The 20,226-nt window shown below is 42.5% G+C and overlaps 1 protein-coding gene across 1 annotated transcript in view; it reads right to left on the bottom strand.

The window, feature by feature from the left end:
• LOC135202760 (serine/threonine-protein kinase RIO1-like) overlaps window positions 1-18,308 on the bottom strand; it is a 46,881-nt gene extending 28,573 nt beyond the window's left edge. The window contains exon 1 of the mRNA XM_064232225.1: window positions 17,848-18,308. The gene's annotated coding sequence lies outside the window, so the exon portion shown is untranslated. The remainder of the gene's footprint in view (window positions 1-17,847) is intronic.
• Between the last annotated feature and the right edge of the window lie 1,918 nt (window positions 18,309-20,226).

The following is a 20,226-nucleotide window of genomic DNA, read 5'->3' as shown; positions in this document are numbered from 1 at the left end:
ATCTCACGATTCCATTCTGATTTTTTTGGACCTGTACAGAGCACTACCGTGCTTTGAGAAAATACGAAGTCCGGATTATTCCAAACCAATCAAGTAAAAAGACAAGAAAAAACAGCTTATGAGCAATTACTGAAATTATGTGGAAAAAAAATAGATAAAGATGCAAACAGCTTTTGTGAAACCCAAAACTGCCAGCCTTTCATGGTAACTTTTCACTAATAATGAGTTTTACAATTAATTTGTAAAACATTTTAAAGGCTAAACGTGGCGATAAAAACATTAACATTCTTAAACGACTGTGAATTTCACTAGTAAAACATTTGAGAGGAAATCTGTCCATAGTGATCGATATCACACCTTTCATCGATATTCAAATTCATTCATCTCCAGAGTCAACTTAGATTCCTGTTATACGAAGTAAAGTATGTTTAAGAATGATGCATTCCATATCACCTTGAGAGAGAGAGAGATTCTGAAATGCCGGTAAAACTTTGCGTTGGTTAAATAAAATGAAAAAGCTGAAAAGCATATTGTATATTCAGAGGTCCTCCTAAACTATATGAATGGATTCCGTTACCCAATTACTGTACCTGAAGCAGCAATAAAAATTAGGAACACCCCAACCATCATCAGTCATTCTTAAATCATTTCTATAATCTTCCGGGTTATTTTCCTTTAATTCTTTCATTTAAGTCATATGGTAAAACCTCTCTTTATTAGCCATGGTTTCACCCATACTTTACAATTTTTCTTGCATATTTCATGCTCGTATTCGTCTTGCAGGAGTGCTATTATCATTATTGCACTTATCTTCCTTTTACGTGGTGCCATGGTGCCATGATTTAAAAACACTCACCATATCAGGACACTACAGGACTGAAAGGAACACGGCCACTGCATATTAGCTCTGCCCTCTCAAAATATGCGTAGAGCAAGTCCTCTGCGTGTATGGGCAATACCCAAGAGGACTGGAGCGCGCGCTAATCCGGCAGGACAAAAACCCCATGCCAGTCGCGTGCGTGTATGGCCCGCCTTTAGTCTCCATGTCCTTACCTGGCCGGCCGGGGGGCTGGATCCCCCTGTGTAGTATGTTAAAAGTTATTAATACCTAACCAATAAAACTTGTCCGTACGGATGGCTGGCACCCGTAAGTCCTTACCGATATCTAAACAAAGTTAATATTTCCGAGAATATATTGGTTAAAGTTAAGGCCACGTTCAAACACGTGGACTGCTGAGCGAACGTGAATGTTCGGATGTGTGAGCGGCCCTGACTTCCGCTTAGCGGGAAATACAATACAATACGTGCTTTATTTCCGCAAAAGAATGAACATAACGTGCATTTACATTGATAAGCTTACCTTGGAGAAATATAGAACTTAATATAGAAAATCGGAATCGTTCAAATCTTCGGGGTACAGGATTGTTTTTTTCTTTCTAGGCAGGACGGTTGTTTTCCGTGGTAACTGAACAACCGGAATTTGTGGACGAGGCTCGAGTGCAGGTGACGAATCCGTTTGTACGGCGATGTCTCGTGATTGTTTGGTTTCAGCGACATTGAACCTCATTTTGGCGGGTGTTGAACCTACTTTAGTTAAAGGATATACACGCTTAATTAAATCTAAAAAGGCTTTAAATGGACAATCAACTTCAGTAAGATAACGTTTTTTAACACAATACATAAATACGAATTATACAAGTTTTTAACAGTACCACTTCTAGGTAAGACATTTCGTTTCAAAACCCGCCAAGTAGATTCTATCGTGTTTGTGTGTATGTTTTTCTCGTGTGGATCTACAAAATGCAATGTGTGATTAATGCTAACGGTGTGATTTGAAATGTTGACTTAAATTGTGAAGATTTCAACAATCTGAAATTACAAGTGACTGGGTGTATGTCATCAATTAAAATAGGAAGAAGTGTGTCTGTAGTTCTGTCTGGAACAACCTGAAAAAATGTTTCTTTTGTTTTTTTTGGCGGTCAATCCCTGCCGAGGAACCCAACAACCATCTGCCTTTGTTAAATTTCCTTCTACCAAACTTGGACTCGTCAATCTCTACCACGTGACCTGGTCCGCCAATTTTCCGATTGTCCATCACCAAAATATCTACACAAACGTCCCGGCAGAAATTGTACCAATCAACAAGAGTGTTGGGCGACCCGATCCTCAAATTAAGCTGCATATATTTCTGGGAAGACTCGTGAACCCAGCCGTGTATGAGCACTAGTATGCTCTTGAACGAGAGATGGGAGCCCGAGAAGAAGGATCCGTGTCGAATTGATGTGTACTTGCGGCAGTGTCTTGCATTGCACCGCCATTGAAAGCTATCCCCTTGTTTCAAAAGGCCGACGGTGCCTTCATTACAGTGCTTGCACAAGCCACTAAAATCCCCAAGTAGGCCGGTTTTCACGAAATATATAATGAGGGATCGTTCATCGCGACACAAAATGTAAATGTCCTCCAGAGTGACAGGAACGGCGGCAGCGAATTCCACGTGTGCGGGACACGAGAAAGTATCAGCGGAAGCAGACATGGTTGCACTGAACAAGCTGAGAAGCAGGAACAGACTAAGGGCGAAGGGTCGGGCAGGGTCAGGCAAGGTCCGTTCCAGGTACTAGTTATCTTGGCGGAGGGATTAAGGGCCAAGTAGAAGGTTTCGTGAGGGAACAGGTGATATAAATAAATGAAAGGGGGCTAGCATAAAAAATAGGCATTGGTGTGATTCATAAAATAAATATTGGTAGGAATCATACAGAAATTGAAAATAAAATGGAGCTCCTACAGATTAGTTGGGCAAGGGTAACGTGTGGTAGGTAATGATGAGTAGGTTGCTTCCGCGTCGTATGTAGTAGAAATTGATAAAAGAGGTCTAGCAAAATTGAAAATAAATATCGAAGAATGTAAAGAAAATGGAGCTCCTACAGATTAGTTGGGCAAGGCTAAAAATATCGAAGAATGTAAAAAAAATGTAGCTCCTACAGATTAGTTGGGCAAGGGTAAAAATATCGAAGAATGAAAAAAAAATGGAGCTCCTTCAGATTAGTTTGGCAAGGGTAAAAATATCGAATGTAAATAAAATGGAGCTCCTACAGATTAGAAGTTGAGCAAGGGTAACAGTTTATTCGTCTGCTAGGGAATCGGCGGACTAATATGGTAAGAAACCGCATGGTACAGGGGTGGACCATGTACGATCAATGTGTACAACCCCCAAAAAAGTACATTATAATGCGTCCTGACATCGGAGATGGGCATCAGACGCGACTTGTTGTTGGTGAGAAACGGAGCTAAAGACCTCTACTCCGGTGTCAGGACGCGTTATAATGTACTTTTCGGGATGATTACAGTTTAGTTGCCCAGGTCGCATAACACCATTTTGCCCTGTCTTTAATCACTCCGCCAAGGTAAGTAGCCTAGTTCTCTAGCCTAGTTCTCGCAGATGACCCGCAGCCGACCCGACCCGAACCCACGGAACCGACCCGGCCCGAACCCGAACAGCAATAACTTGAAAGCCAAAACAAACGGCAGCCATCCTGCTTGTAGGGTAAAAAACCGCATGGTACAGGGGTGGACCATGTACGATCAATGTGTACAGCCCCAAGAAAAGTAGGAGCTCCTACAGATTAGTTGGGCAAGGGTAACGTGTGGTAGGTAATGATGAGTAGGTTGCGTTTCCGTATGGGTAGTAGAAATTGATAAAAGAGGTCTAGCAAAATTGAAAATAAATATCGAAGAATGTAAAGAAAATGGAGCTCCTACAGATTAGTTGGGCAAGGCTAAAAATATCAAAGAATGTAAAAAAAATGTAGCTCCTACAGATTAGTTGGGCAAGGGTAAAAATATCGAAGAATGAAAAAAAATGGAGCTCCTTCAGATTAGTTTGGCAAGGGTAAAAATATCGAATGTAAATAAAATGGAGCTCCTACAGATTAGAAGTTGGGCAAGGGTAACAGTTTATTCGTCTGCTAGAGAATCGGCGGACTAATATGGTAAGAAACCGCATGGTACAGGGGTGGACCATGTACGATCAAGAGAAACGGAGCTAAAGACCTCTACTCCGGTGTCAGGACGCGTTATAATGTACTTTTCTTGGGGTTGTACACATTGATCATACATGGTCCACCCCTGTACCATGCGGTTTTTTACCCTACAAACAGGATGGCTGCCGTTTGTTTTGGCTTTCAAGTTGTTGCATGTTCGGGTTCGGGCCGGGTCGGTTCCATGGGTTCGGGTCGGGTCGGCTGCAGGACATCTGCGAGAACTAGGCTAGAGAACTAGGCTACTTACCTTGGCGGAGTGATTAAAGACAGGGCAAAATGGTGTTATGCGACCTGGGCAACTAAACTGTAATCAACCCCCACACGGTAGCTGCCATATTAGATTTCAAAACTGCCTTGAAAATGATATTGTAATGATACAATTAAGTTTGTTTCATACTTACCTGGCGATATATATATAGCTGATAATTTCCGACACCGACAGAATTTAAAAACTTACGACACACGTAGTGGGAGTCAGGTGGTTAGTACCCATTCCGCCGCTGGGAGGCGGGGTATCAGGAATCATTCCCATTTTCTATTCATAATTTTTTTATTTCCACTGTCTCCTGAGGGGAGGTGGGCGGGTACTTAATTATATATATCTGCAGGTAAGTATGAACAAACTTAATTGTATCATTACAATATCATTTTGTTCATGCAACTTACCTGTCAGATTATATATATAGCTGAATCCACCTTGGTGGTGGGAGAGACAGAATAGAGGATTTAGGAAACACATATGTGCAGATAATTGATATCTTGATTCTTACCTGTTAGCATAGCTGGCTTCGTGATTACTGCCACTAAGTCTGCTTGTGCTACTAGAGTTTGCCAGCAAGGTAGAAGACCTAGAAGCTGGTGCACTCCAGATGATCTGTCACAGGGCGAGACCACGACGTGACTAGACCATGGACCATACTAATGAGGGCAACGAGACAAAAATACCACCACCTGGCTTAGTTTACCAAAGGTATCCACTTAACTAAGCTAATGGAAGGGAGACCCGCCCCAGGCGGTCACCCACAACCATAAACACAATTAAAAAATCCCCTAATCCTAAAGGATAGGATGATTGTTACCTCCTGCCCCCAAAACAGTGTCTGCAGCAATGTATGGTCCGAGGGAGAAGCAATTTTCGTATCACTTTCACCTCCCGCAGGTAGTGTGAAGCGAACACCGAATTGCTTCTCCAAAATGTGGGCCATTCAAAATATCTTTGAGAGCCATATTTTTGTGAAAGGCTACCGAAGTAGCAATAGCTCTCACTTCTGTGAGCTTTTACTTTCAGAAGCTTTAAATCACTGTCACTTACACTTATTATGCGCTTCTTGAACGTATTCCTGATGAAGAACGCCAGTGCATCTTTTTTCGACATAGGAAGATCCGGTTTCCTCACTGAACACCACAAATTGTCCGATGAACCTCTGCAAGCTTTAGTTCTCTGCAGATAGAACTTTAGAGCCCTGACGGACACAGGAATCTCTCACGTTCGTTCCCACTATATCTACCAACCCTGATTTCGAAGGACCTCGGCCACGGGTTGGAAGGATTCTCCGTTCTTTGCTAAGAACATGGGACTTAAAAGAACACCACCGCACTACTTTCTGAAAAAGCCGATCTGTTTGCTAATGGCCTGAATTTCGCTAACCCTCTTCGCCGTCGCCAGAGCGGTTAGGAAGATCGTTTTCTTCGTTAGATTCCTGATAGAAACTGAATGAAGCGGTTTCGAAGTACTCGACATCAAATATTTGAGTACCACATCCAAGTTCCACGAGGGTACTTTAGGTTGGACTACCTTCCTAGTTTCGTTTCGAACGATCTAATGAGATCGTGAAATGTCCCTATTATTAGACAAATCGAGTCCTCTGTGTCTAAAGACTACCGAAAGCACGCTCCTGTAGCCTTTAATAGTCGGAACAGCCAACTTTACTTCTTCTCTCAGATGAAGAAGGAAGTCAGCTATCTGGCTCACAGAGGTTGTGGTGGAGGAAATGCCCTTCTTCCTGCACCAGGATCTGAAGACAGCCCACTTCGATTGGTACATAGCGATCGAGGAGGGCCTCCTTGCGGTGGCAATCGCCTTCGCCACAGGTCTTGAAAAACCCCTCGCTCTGGCCAACTTCTTGATAGTCTGAACGCAGTCAGACTCAGAGCGGGGAGGTTTTTGTGGTACCTCTCGAAGTGGGGCTGTCTGAGTAGATCTTTCCTTAAGGGTAGAGTCCTCGGAAAGTCTACCAGGGAAGGACATCACCTCTGTGAACCAGTCGGCTGCCGGCCAGAAGGGGGCGATGAGTGTCATCCTCGCTCCTTCCGATGCCGCAAACTTCCTCATCACTTCCCCGAGGATCTTGAGCGGGGGTGGGGGGAAAAGCGTATATGTCTAGGCGCCCGACCAATTCCAAAGTAGGGCGTCTACTGCGACTAGCTCCCGTTTTGGGTCTAGAACTGGCGAGCAATAGAGGTTGAAGTCTTCTCGTCCTGGACGTTGCGAAGACATCCACTGTGGACAGCCCCACAGATTCCACAGCGGACTGGCAAACCTCTTGGTGAAGGGTCCACTCTGTCGGCAACAGCTGTCCTCGTCGACTGAGAAGGTCCGCCCGAACATTCTGTACTCCTGACACGAACCTTGTCAGGATCGTGACTTCTTGCGCTTTTGCCCACAACAGGAGTTCCTTTGCGATGGCAAACAGAGAGGCGAGTGAGTTCCCCCTTGATTTCTTAAGTATGCCAGCGCTCTGGTGTTTGTCCGCATTGATCTGAAACGACTTTTGGCCGGATACTTCTTCCTGGAAAAACCTGAGAGCCAGATAAATGGCTGACGCTCTTTCAGATTGATGTGCCAGGACACCTGTTCCCCTCTCCAGGTGCCCGACACTTCTTTCCCTCCTAGTGTTGCTCCCGCCCCCAACCCGTGGACGACGCGTCGGGGAAAACAACACTAGGTCGGGGTTCCGAAGTTTGAGGGAGAGCCCTTTGGTTCTGCTGAGCTTCCGAGGATCTGACCACCAACTTAGGTTGATCCTTCACCTCTCTCGTTAAGCACAAGATCGCCTCCAGATCTTGCTTGTTCTTCCAACTGTTGGCTAGGAAGAATTGAAGAGGTCTGAGGTGGAGCCTTCCCAGTGAGAAACAACTTCTCCAGTGAGGAAATGGTCCCCCAGCAAACTCATCCATTCCCTCACCGAGCATGTTTTCCTTCCCCAGAAGGTCGCCACTTTCTCCAAGCATTGAAGTTGTCGCCTGGGACGGAAAAGCCCGAAAAACCACTGAGTCCATCTGATCCCCAGATAGACCAAAGATTGAGACGGCGTCAAATGCGACTTTTTCGAGGTTTACCAGAAGCCCCAGGGACTTTGCTAACGTCAATGGTCGTGTGCAGGTCCTCCAGACACCGTTTTTCCGCAGCGATGAGGCTCGAATAAGCCAGGTCGTCTAGGTAGAGAGAGATCCGTTATATTCTTTCCCAAATGAAAGCAGCCTTGACTACGTTCTTCATTTAGGGATGGGTGAAAACCATCGGCGCTGTGCGGTCAGACCGAATCGCAAAGGTCCCTGAATTGGAAAACCTTCCCTTCAGGACAAATTCGCAGGTATTTTCCTTGATTGGGGAGGGTCTCCATGGTTTGGGGACGGGAACAAAATACGCGCCTTTGGAGGTTCCAGTATGAGGACCATACCAATCCCCCGGTCTCAAAGCTGACAGCACCGATTGAGTCCGGTTTCTTTTCCATCTTGAATTTCGTTATTTAATTTCTTCACAAACAAGAATTTAGACTGCTGACATCGAGGACGGGTTCCGCCACCCCCCGAGAATGTTTCGGCCACCATGGAACAGGTCGGTTGTAAAACCCTGGTGATATTTCCAGGTCGAAGACCTGTTTCTACCGCATTGCTTCTCGATCATTTTGTTTCCAGCAGATCGAAAAAAAAAGCAAACTTTCTTGCTTCTCTCCTCGATAAGAGGGAGAACCAAATCCCTTTCGGTGTTTTGGAGGATAGCGGGGGCGACTTCAAGAAACGGGATCCTGTACTCCCTTTCCTCACGACATCCTAGCGACCAAGGGTCGGCATCTCTCTCTTCCCAGGCTCTCGCAAAGCGAAGGAAGCCTGGCTTCCCTACCGGCGTCTGAAGGACTTCCGACTCACTTCCTACTCTTTGAACGGAGCAGGGGTTTTTCCTCTGGAAGAGCCGCTTCCTCGGGAGGCTTGCTTTTCGAGGACAAAGTCAGCACGAAAGGGCTTCGATTTCTTGGCAAACGAAGCTCCAGAAGATGAAGTCAGCTGGCTGGCCTTCTAGAAGAAACTGAGCCAGAAGTAATCTTGCGTTGCCTTTTCCTGAAGGCTTGAAAGCGATGGTCCGTTAACCATAGCCTGGGGAAAGAGATGGTCTGAGAAAGGAGCGCAAGATGCAAGTCCGCCTTTTGCGTTGGAGAGTACGGATTTGGCCGTGAAAGCTTACAAAAGAAAACGAGCGCTCTTCTTCTTAAGAATCCCCGAGCTAAAGTGCGTAGCCCTAACTCCTCAGAACCATCCCTGACGGCCTGTGTCCATACCAAGAAAGTACGATGGGGACAAAGCTCCCCCAGACTAATTAGTAATCAGAACTCCTTTGATCTGGCATCTAAAACTCCAACGGACACCAGTCCAAGAAAGTTGAAGACCTATTAGAGTCCTGAAGAGGCCTTCCTTTTAGGTTGAAAGTCGAAACATCGGGGTTTTTTTTTTATGGGTCCACGTGAACCTTTTTGATGAAGACAGAAGGGCTCTTCCTGGAGGCGGTCTAACGATGCTCCCAAAGTCACCTTGAGCTAGAGGCTGGTAGTGTTAACGCCTATGAGCCCTCTCCTGTACTCATACCACATGCCGCCTTTACCGCAAAGAGTTTTTTTTCCTTGAAAGGCGGGTGGTAAAGCTAAAGAAGGACTTTCCTGACGCTTTCCTCTTATCCATCCATTCATTGACTTTTCCGGAACGCGTTTTGACGTTTCGTGCGAAACGGCGACTTATCTTCTTCATTTTAATGAACCGCCCCGAATGCCTTCGTTGCCTTAAAAGAAGAAAATTTGAGAAGGATGGAGTACGAGGGGATTCTGGGTTTGAAAAAGCTTTCTACCGAACCCTCCGACTGTAGCAGGACGGCCCCATCAAAACTTTATATGGGTCCGATGATTTACAGTAGCTGTTTGTTGGTTCTTCCTCTGCTTCTACTAAACCGTCGCTAACTCCTTCCATCAGAAACTTGGAAGGAAGTAAGGAGAAACTCTGAAGACACAAAACTGACGCCCAGACGGGGTTACCTTCGATCCACCTGAAACTTGCATCGGTGAGGGAACTGGTGTCTTACCAGCCGCGCGCTTGGCGTACCGAATCCGCAACGTTTTCGGCGCAGACAGGTTGCGGCGCTCGCGTTCTACCAACACACGCTTGGCGCGCCAACTATGGGTGAGCAATCCGAGCGTTCCACTAGTGCACGCTTGGATTTCCCACTGTGCGACCGCCCAGCTGATTCAGTCCGCGAGCGGTTGGGCCAGCGCCATCTTGGCACCGTTTATCCACCAACAGGTGGCGCGTGCTGGCGGCATCTCCTGAAGGCGCGCTCACCACTTGCCACAGAAAAGGCGCGCTCAGCGGTCGATCACTACTCGCTTAGCGAAACCATGCGAAAGACTTGACGAGCGGGACGAATATTCAATCCATGAGAGCGAGAAGCGAAACTTCTCACCTCCTCTAGAGAGCTGCTTGGGAGGGGAGCAGATCGGACTCTAGAGGAGGGAACTCGAACGAAGAGAGAGGAAGAGCGAGGAGGGAAAGGAGCTAGGGTCTTGAATTTCTTCAACAGGAAAGCTTCTCATCACCTTCCGTACGACGCGGAAGGAGCCTCTCTAGCAGCCAAGAGCGTCCTTCAATGGTTGCTGCTGCAGTGACTGAATCATTCGCTGGTTAGGCGAATCTTTCCTGCTTCTGGGGAGGGAACTGATCCTGTGAGCAGGAGAGGCGGCGGCGGGAACGCCCCCCTCCTCCTCCCAGGGGAACGGCCTCTTTTTTTTTTTTTTTTTGAAGAGAGGGGAGGGGGACCCCCCTTTTTGTCCGTTTCCTTTGGTTTTTGTTTTTTTTTTTTTTTCCCCCCCCCCCCCTTTTTTTTTTTTTATTTTGTTTTGTTTTTTTCCCTTTTTTTTGGTTTTTTTTGTTTTTTGTTTTGGTTTTTTTTTTTAATCCCCCCTTTTTTTTTTTTTTGGGGAGAAGGCCTTTTTTTTTTTTTAACCCCCCTTTTTTTTTTTTATTTTTTTTTTTTTTTTTTTTTTTTTTTTTTTTTTTCCCTTTTTTCCCCCCCCTTTTTTTCCCTTTCCCCCTTTTTTTTGGGGGGGGGGTTTTTTTTTTTTTTTTTTTTTTTTTTTTCCCTTTTTTTTGAGTTTTTTTCCTTTTTTTTTTTTTTTTTATTCCCGGAGCTCTGACGACCAGTATCGCTCACAAGAGCTAACTGAATCCAAGTCCTGAAGACGTCCCTACGCCATTTTCTGCGGCGGAGGAAAAGCAGGCGAATGCACTGTCAGGAGATGGCGAAGATCGCAAAAAGCGGCGAACTAGGACGTGAAGCGTCCAACATTACGCGCGTCCTTTTTCTAAGCGGACGTTGATGAAGCACCTTGAGAACTCCACCCTTTTAACGGTGGGGATGAAGCCTCCGATGACGAAAAACAAAACTCCCGGTTGAAGGAGGACGTGGCCCGTGCACGCTCCCATGGCAGTCTGGGGATTTTCAATCAGTAACTGCCGAAGGCACGTCAGATCGGTGGGGGTTCCTTGTAAACCCATCCTTCGGCTTTCGACATGCCTCCCTCCCCATGGTCCTGGGAGTCAAGCAGAGGTCCAGGCCTAGTGAGGCGAAAACGAGGGCCGATTCTGACGCACCCTCCACTACACAAGGGGTATCCAATGCACTTTTGCACCGTTCACTTTTGCTCTCGAGAGCCAACACTTTTGATTTCTATTCTAGATTAACGAATCGACTCCCAATTTAATTAGGATAAAGTAGTTACTCTCTACCAGACACTGTTTTCATTTCAGGGCCTCCCGGAGGCTAAAACTAACAGGGTTAGGAGCATTTAACAGAAGGTAGGTTAAACAGGAGGAAAACATTAATAATCTTGAACGCCTGAAACACTCCTGGAGGAAGGAAACCTCCTTAACCTATCCTTTTCAAGTTTCCTAAGATAGGTCTCAATACGGCCCTTCCACCTCAGAATCTGGTTTAGGTCTTTCGCAACTCCTTTGCAACTGGCTTTCATACACACATTCATGCTCCCTCCGCAACTCTTTACATACCGTATGTGTGGGTCTACTGAAGCTTTCAGTTAGCCTACCCCTTACAATCAGTTTCTAGAGCAGAAACCTTAGCGCTAGCTTGTAACTAGAACCACGACATCTTATTCCAAGAAAAGTCCACCAAACCAAAACTCAATCAATCCACTAATAACGTGTTGCCTAAGCCAAACCCCGATCCAATCAATTAATCCAAAAAAAAGTAACCAAAAGGGATTACTCAAGTAGCAATAAGTTTCGCCAAATCCAGACGGAGGTGCTGTTAAACAGATGTTCACAACAACCGGCGACAGGAAAAATTTATGAATAGGAAAAATGGGAATGATTACCTGATACCCGCCTCCCAGCGGCGGGAATGGGTACTAACCACCTGACTCCCACTACGTGTGGTCGTAAGTTTTAAATTTTAATTTGTCTGTGTCGGAAATTATTCAGCTATATATATATCTGACAGGTAAAGTTGCATGAACAAAACATATGTTTATGAAGAGCGTTCACATGCTTATTTTAGTTTCGTATGGGCCGTTTTCATATAACACATAGGGTAAATCAACACCACGGCAGGCCAACCCTCATCACGGGCGGATGGGGTCTTTATTTTTCACGTCGATATTTAATTGGTGAAACAAGAAAATACAATTGCAACTCCTACGCATACCATTTAAAAGACTGAAGTTTTCATCAACATAATGTGATATATGAAAGGCCCCACACGAAACTCAAAATAAGCATGTGAGCTCTTCGTAAAATATGTTTTCAAGGCAGTTTTTCAAATCCAATATGGCGGCTACGTTTTTCATTGGAAGGTTCTGATCAGTGATGGCCTACCATCTTTCCCCAGCCTTGCCCAAGCACTCATTTGAACAATGTTAGCGTATATATGTACACAAATTTATTGATCGTTACTCAAGGATTGCAGTTGTAATCAGCCAACAATAAAACAACATTTTTGTCTTGCCTATATTAGGTGAAGAAAGTATGAAACTTGTTATTCCCGGGGGTTATGGTTTGAACTTGAATTCATTCTTTACCTTGTAATCGGTGGTTTTTAATCCTTACTGCCCCCAAACCATCACAACTGAAACTCCACCCAGTGCGTTATTTGATTGTTATTTTTAATACACATTTTGGTCTCAGTTCACGCCACATTGCACCTTTAAAACCCATTGCTGTTCCTGGTTCTAAGCGCGCGGTGCCATAAAACACAGTTTATGAACAGCAGACGACGACAGACGACGAAACTGCAAAGTTTTTATTCCCTAAACTGTTTAACTTTACTTTTTTTATTTAGAATCGTTATTTTAGTTTAAAATTTACTTTATTTAAAAATTTTGATTTAATTCTTGTACTATTTATCCCTTTTTTGCAAACCAAATTACCCGAAACCCCGAAAAATTACAGATATTTCTAAAGTAGAATACAATTCAAATGTTTTTCTAACCGTTTTCGTACATCTGGCTGCCGAAAAACCATAAGAGGAAACGAATAACTGGAAAAGTGCCATAGAGGAACGACTTACGGATAAAAGTTGAATTATATACCATGTTTTTTTTTTTTTGTTTTTTTGCTTTTTGTTTTTTGCTAAGCACCCTTTTCATAGATTTCCAGTCATATTAGAGTATTTTTGGAATTTCTTTAATAATCGTTAGCGCCAGAAATAAATGTAACCTTTAAATGTTTGCATGCTTTAATGTTTTGCATGCTAAGGAATGGGCACCAAAATCAATCCGTTGCACAACATTAGTGGGAGGCTTCACACATTACGCCGCTCCGATTATTAATAAACTGTTTTCCATGAAATTCTAGTTGTCAATGTAATTCAAGAAATTGATAAAATTGCTTTAATATTTATATATATTATACTTCCAATAACATAGCCTAATTTCACAAATTTCAACGTCTTTTTGTGTTGTAGTCCTTATACCCAGTTTGGAGGGTCAACACAATACCGAATGGCAACAGAGAGAGAGAGAGAGAGAGAAGAGAGAGAAAAGGAAGGCGGGGGAGGAAACGCAAGAAGGAAAAGGGATGGCGGTGGATGGGGGGGGGGGGGGGGTGGGGGGGGGGGTTGGGGGGGGGGGGGGGGGGGGGAGGGGGGGGGAGGGTGGGGGGGGGGGGTAGGGGGCGGGGGTGGGGGGGGGGGGGGGGGGGGGGTGGGGGGGGGGGAGGAGAGGGTAGGTGGAGGAGCTTTATACGCGTGTTCGTAATCCCATTTACTGCCATAATGGAGATTTTGTCTCTTGGTACATAAGGACAAAGTGTTCGTTATTCTTTACGATTAGTGATTCACGATACCCTTATAAATTACGGCACTGGGTGTAAATGCCACTATAGCAAAAATCCTCGTTCTGTTACGAGTGTTCGTTACAGAATAAATAGGTATTGGCCCGAACCAAAAACGTGGCATTGCACTGTTCCTCTGAAAACCCCATCGTAGACATGCTGCTTAGTTGTCAATCAAGTTTTTAAATAACAAGTATTTTTTACAAGCTACTATTGAATAAATTTGTTTTATTTTTCTCAGTCAAAACATATGCCCCTCAATGCTAACTTTCTCTTTCCCTCCCCCACGTTTAACGACTTTCTGTCATTGCAAATTCGGGGCCCCAATTAATTTCTTATGGTGGCGAAAAACAGACAGAAAGGCCCAGGGTGGATCCGAAAAGGATTGCGGTCACACTAACGGCGGTAATCAAGCAGTAAAACAAAAAATATTCATATTCCAAAAAGTAACAAATAATAAAAGAATATATATGTTCATTACGAATTATAACAATTACATGAATAGCTGAATTACAACAATCTGCACATGAATAACTGGTAAAACTGTTTCTGACAAGACAGTTTGAGTATAGCAATTATTTACAATAGGTACGGCAACGTCCAGATGTCCGTGACGTTCATAAATACAAACTTAAAAAGAAACGTTCTACAAGTTCAGAAAATAAAAAAAGTTACTTAAAATTTGAGGTCAGAGTCGAGTTACTTTTTCAATAACGAATATTTTTCCAAATTACTCATCATAAATATGTAAAATAAAAAAATTGATGTTGTTTTACCTACTTATTTAAAAATTAGCTAAGAGTCACGCTTCTTTCATTTCTCAGCATTCTTACCTAAAAACCAAAACCGCTGTTTACCCTATGGCTTGTTTGTTGGTGAGAAATCGTGGGTTCTTTCGATTGTTGTGATGGAAAGTGCTCCAGCGTCTGTGGGTGCAAGTGGTGTGCGGATTTATCACAGGTAAATGGAAAGTTTGGTTGACCACAAGCGACTCCGTAAACATCGAGATTGGCGTCAATCTTCCCCCCTGAAACCCTTTTATTGTAAGTAAAAATTAAGACTAAAGCGTTTTGGTATATTTCCCACGCCGCGGACGCCCATTTTCAGTACCTTCTGTTTAAATCTTAAAATGTTTGGCCTTTAATTTTACTTGGAACTTTGGGAAAATACTTACTTCGAAACGGAGAGGTAGAGGTCTTTAGCTCAGTTTATCACACCAACAACAAGTCGCGACTGATGCCCATGCGCGGGTGTCAGGACTCGGTTTATAATGTACTTTTTTCGGAGGGTGGCAAGCGTTGATTGTAGTGCGGGGCCTGGTTTGGCCTGCCGTGGTGATCTACCACTAATGTTTTGACGAAACTTCAATCTTTTAAATGGTATGCTTAGAGGTTGTAATTGTATTCTTGTTTCACCATTGTAAAGATCGAGTGAATAAGGACCTGTCCCACCATTGATGTGAGGGTTGGTAGTCGCTGGTGTTTTCCCCCTAGGTAGGTAGAGTTACCACGGACAAGGTCCAAACCCAGGCCACCTAAATCAATCAATGTTTGCCACCCTCCCCGAAAAAGTACATTATAACGCGTCCTGACACCCGAGATGGGGCCCCCAATCAGCGCGCACTTGTTGTTGGTGAGAAACGGAGCTAAAGACCTCTACTCTCCTTTCGAAGTAAGTATTTTCTCTAAAGTTAGAAATTAAGGCCAATTTTAAGATTTAAACAGAGGGTACTGAAAATGGCGCCCACGGCAGTGGAAATCTCACCAAAACGCTTTAGAAATTTTTACTTACAACTAAAAATGTTTCGAAGATTGACGCCATCTCGATGTTTACGGAGTCGCTTGTGTCAACAAACTTTCCATTTCCTGTGATAAATCCGCACACCACTTGTACCCACAGACGCTGGAGCATTTTTATCACAAACAATCGAAACACGATTCTCACCAACAACAAGCCAGGAGTAAACAGCCGTTTTGGTAGAAGATGACGAGAAGCGTGCTCTTAGCTAATTTTTAAATAAGTAGTAAAACATCAATATTTTACATATTTATGATGATTAATTTGAAAATATTCGTTTATTGAAAAAGTAAACTCGACTCTGACTCAAATTTAAGTAATTATTTTTCTGAATTAGAACGTTCTTTTAAGTTTGTATTATGACGTCACGACATCTTGACTTTCGTACCTATTGTAAATAATTGCTATACTCAACTGTCATTGCAGAACAGTTTACCAGTTATTCATGCAGATTGTTATCAGCTATACATGAATTGTTATAATCGTAATGCGCATATATATCTTTATTATTTACTTTTTGGATATATGAAGATGTTTTACTGCTGGATTATCGCCGTAGTGTGACGCAATCGTTTTCGGTCCATGGGCCTCTGCTCTGTTTCGCACCATAAGAAATTATGGGGCGAATTTTGCAATGACCAGAAAGTCGTTAAAAGAGGAAAGTTAGCATTGAGGGGCATATGTTTTGACTGAGAAAAATACAAATTTATTCAATAGCTAGCTTGTAAAAATACTTGGTTATAAAAACTTGATTGACAACTAAGCAGCATGTCTACTATGGTTTCAGAGACAGTGCAAGCACGTTTTTGGGCAATACCTATTTCTGTAACGAACACTCGTAACAGAAAGAGATTTTGCTATAGTGCATTACACCCAGTGCCGTAATTTATAAGGGTATCTTGAATCCACTAATCGTAAAGAATAACGACACTTGTCCTTGTGACCAAGAGACAAAAACTTCATTATGCAGAATGGATACGAACACGCGTAAAGCTCCACCTACTCCTCCCCCCCCCCCCCCCCCCCCTCCACCGCCATCCCTTTTCTTCTTCGTTCCTCCGCCTTCGTTCCTCCGCCTTCCTTTCTCTCTTCTCTCTCTCTCTCTCTCTCTCTCTGTTTGCCATTCGGTATGTGTTGACCCTCCAAACTGGGTATAAGACTATCTTATTTGCATTACTATGACAACAGAAATTCATGGAAACAGTTTTATAATAATGGAACGGCGTATGTGTGAAGCCATCCACTAATGTGGCAACGATGATTTTGCCATTCTTAGCATGCAAACATTAAAGGTTACATTTATTTCTGGCATACGATTATTAAAGAAATTCAAAATACTAATAAAGACTGAAATCAATGAAAAGTGCTAGCAAAACAAAAAAGCAAAAAAAAAAAAAAACGTAGTCGTTCCTCTATGCACTTTTCCGTATTCGTTCCTCTATGGTTTTCGGCAGCCAGATGTACGAAAACGTTAGAAACATTTGATTGTATCTACTTAGAAATATCTGTAATTTTTCGGGGTAATTTGGTTGCAAAAAAGGGATTAATATACAGGAATTAAAATCAAAATTTTTAAATAAAGTAAATTTAAACTAAATAACGAGTAAAAGTAAACAGTTTAGGGAATAAAACTTTGCAGTTTCGTCGTCTGTCGTCGTCTGCTGTTCGTAATTGTGTTTATGGCGCGCGCGCTTAGAAACCAGGAACAGCAACGGGTTTAAAGTGCAATGTGGAGTGAACTGAGACCAAAATGTGTATAATAACAATCAAATAAGCACTGTGGAGTTTCAGTTGTGATGGCAGTAAGGATAAAAACCGCCGATTACAAGGTAAGAATGAATTCAGTTCAAACCATAACCCCGGGAATAACAAGTTTCATACTTTCACTAATATAGGCAACAAAATGTTGTTTTATTGTGCTGATTACAACTGCAATCTTGAGTAAGATCAATAAACGTTACATATATACGCTAACATTGTTCAAATGAGTGCTGGGAAGGCTAGGGAAAGATGGTGGCCGTCACTGATGAGAAACCGTCCATGCAAACGTAGCCGCCATATTGGATTTCAAAACTGCCTTGAAAACATATTTTACGAAGAGCTCACATGCTTATTTTAGTTCGTATGGGGCTTTCATATATCACAATATGTTGACAAAACTTCAGTCTTTTAAATGGTATGCTTAGAGATGCAATTGTATTCTTGTTTCACCAATTAAATATCGAGTGAATAAGACCCGTCCACCGTGATGAGGGTTGGCCTGTCGTGATATTCTACCCTATAGTAGCAGCCTGACTATCAACTATAGAAGGTAAAAACCCTCTGTGAAATTCCGGGGCATAGCCTCTTTAGCCAGCATAGGCATGGCTTAGTAGCTAGCTAGGTAATAGGCAGGTAGAGTACTTACGAATCCTCATCGGCATCGCTAAACTGCCCTTCCACGTAATCCATGATTCAGTCCTGTGAATCTTAGTTGCTTGACTGACTTCAAAATAGTAGTTATATTACAGCCTGGGCTAGTAGTATGTCAGGCTCACACTTCAGCTAGTAGTTCTAGTAGCCCACAGCTACCGTCAGCCACATCGAGGTGAACTACTATAGTAGCTACTAGGAGGTAGGTACCAGCCTAGTACAGGCCACCGAAGACTCAAGCTCGTGCTCGTCTTTCTGGTGTCTCTCGTATCACACAATCCAATGAGGTCTTGACACTGAAGTAAAATGCAAAGTAAGGTAGATCTACGGAAAAGCAGTAGCACAGTAAGTCCGCAACTATAACATAGCTATAATACAGCAATCGAGTCGACACACGCGATATAAAGACAAGACACAAGACCCGTGGGTGGTGGTAAAAATCATGCGAGTGCGTTTTACCTTTGTAACGGCTCAACCAAATTATCTTCGTTAACTTACAAGGATTTCAACTTAATGACACTTTATTTGTCTTTTTGCAAGCTTAACAGGTAGCAGCAGATGCTCATCAGTAGGCACTGTGGAACTCCAGTGCTCCTATAGATTTCATATATATGCACAAAATTATGAATATTCAAACGAATATGAGAAATTAAGTGTAGATTATCAATAATCCCTAAAAAATATGACCATTCTCTTGCTTCTGTAAATAAAAAAAAGCAAATTAATTGAAACAATATGTGGAACTGCTAGCGCTCGCAGTTCTAATTTTGCAAGCAGGGTGATAATGTTGGCGGTGGAAGGCGTGTTTTAATCAGTCTGTACTATTTATGATAGGGATCAAATTACTAACGATACTGATGATATGTAATGTAATGCAGATAATCAACCCAGTGGCGAGTTGCAGTAAATGGGAAAAAATAACCACATTCATGTCAATAAGTAAAATTCAAAATAGCAGCTTTCGGCAGCAGTTTTGCTGCCTCCCTGCTTCCTCAGAAGGAGGGAGAGAGAGAGAGGAGAGACAAAGCGGGAAGAGAGAGAGAGTGTGTGTGTGTGTGTATGTGTATGCGTGTGTCTGTTTTAGCTAGGTGTTGTTTAGTCCTTTTGTCTTATACAAGCCTATGTTATTTCACTTTACTGTCTTAATATTTTTGCCTCCGAGTTTTTAATCCTTTTAACGGTTTAATGATTTTTATTATGCTACGCCTAGTTTACATAAACTTAATATTTTTACATAACCTAATATTGTCATAATTTTCTGTCAGTCCGTCCGCCAGTCTCTCTGCCAAAAACTATACTGTTTTGAGTTTTAGTATTTGTTTCTTTTATGTATTTTGTTACTTTTCAGTTTTGTTTACAGTTTCAAATTTGATTAAGGCAATCCTCCATTAATAATTACTAGTCATGGCCCAAGAAAAACAGACAATTATTAAACTTAAAAAGTGAAGTTTTCGGGATTTTCTCTTCACGAAAATTTTTAATATGTATATGGGTGTGTGTTTGTGTGTGTTTATGCAGTTAATATCCAGGAATAATAATACAAAAAAAAAATATATGTAAGCACCCCTAGGAATGATAGCCACGAGCCGCCTCTGACAGGTAGTACCTACCTATAACTAGTAGTATTTTCTTTTAAATCATTACTGCTTATTTGACTTTAAAATCAATTTTTTCTATGTTGGCCGTTCCTGATATTCGTTTCGTTAGCAAATAAGTTCTCTTTGTTCACTTTGGTTTTACGTACAGCCCTCCACAGGGATGATTCCTTCTTTGCGGGCCCATGTACTGCTTCAAAATAAATTGCTTCTTATAGGAAAAAAAGGACTACACAGCGGGAAAGTGGGATTTTTGGGTGATGAAAAAAAAAACGAATGAAATCCAAGGACATTAATCCTATAGATAGTTTTTGTCAGATTAAAGTAAATTTAAAGAATATTTTCATACTAGTTCATGCCGTATATATGCCAGCAAAAGGAAATTAGAAACGTTCACGGTACGTATTAAAAACAGGCAAATTATATTTTCAAGCCCAAAATTCAATACGTAATGGTTTTTAATATGTTACCATTATGATGTTCGATTTTTTTTCTTTTTGTCTGCATAAATGTAAAACAGTATTTTTTTTAATTGTGAGTTTGACGTTACAGTAAAACATTTCTTTGTTATACCATGGACCATTAGACCTATAAATAGGGGAAATGTGTGCTCGCTTTATAAATTTGGTCTGGACGAAGAAGAAATAATTACGTAGCTACTACTGTTAGTCCATATTCTATTCCTGGGGGACGAAATAGTAAAAACGAAGGCAGAACAAAATTAAAAGGAAAGAATACTCGTGTTATATAGCAGTTAAGAAAACCTAAAACATAGGTAT

This window comes from Macrobrachium nipponense, chromosome 33, assembly GCF_015104395.2.
Source record: "Macrobrachium nipponense isolate FS-2020 chromosome 33, ASM1510439v2, whole genome shotgun sequence".
NCBI classification, from domain to species: Eukaryota; Metazoa; Arthropoda; class Malacostraca; order Decapoda; family Palaemonidae; genus Macrobrachium; species Macrobrachium nipponense.
Note: the sequence above shows the minus strand (reverse complement) of the source record. Positions and strands in the feature narration are given on the sequence as shown.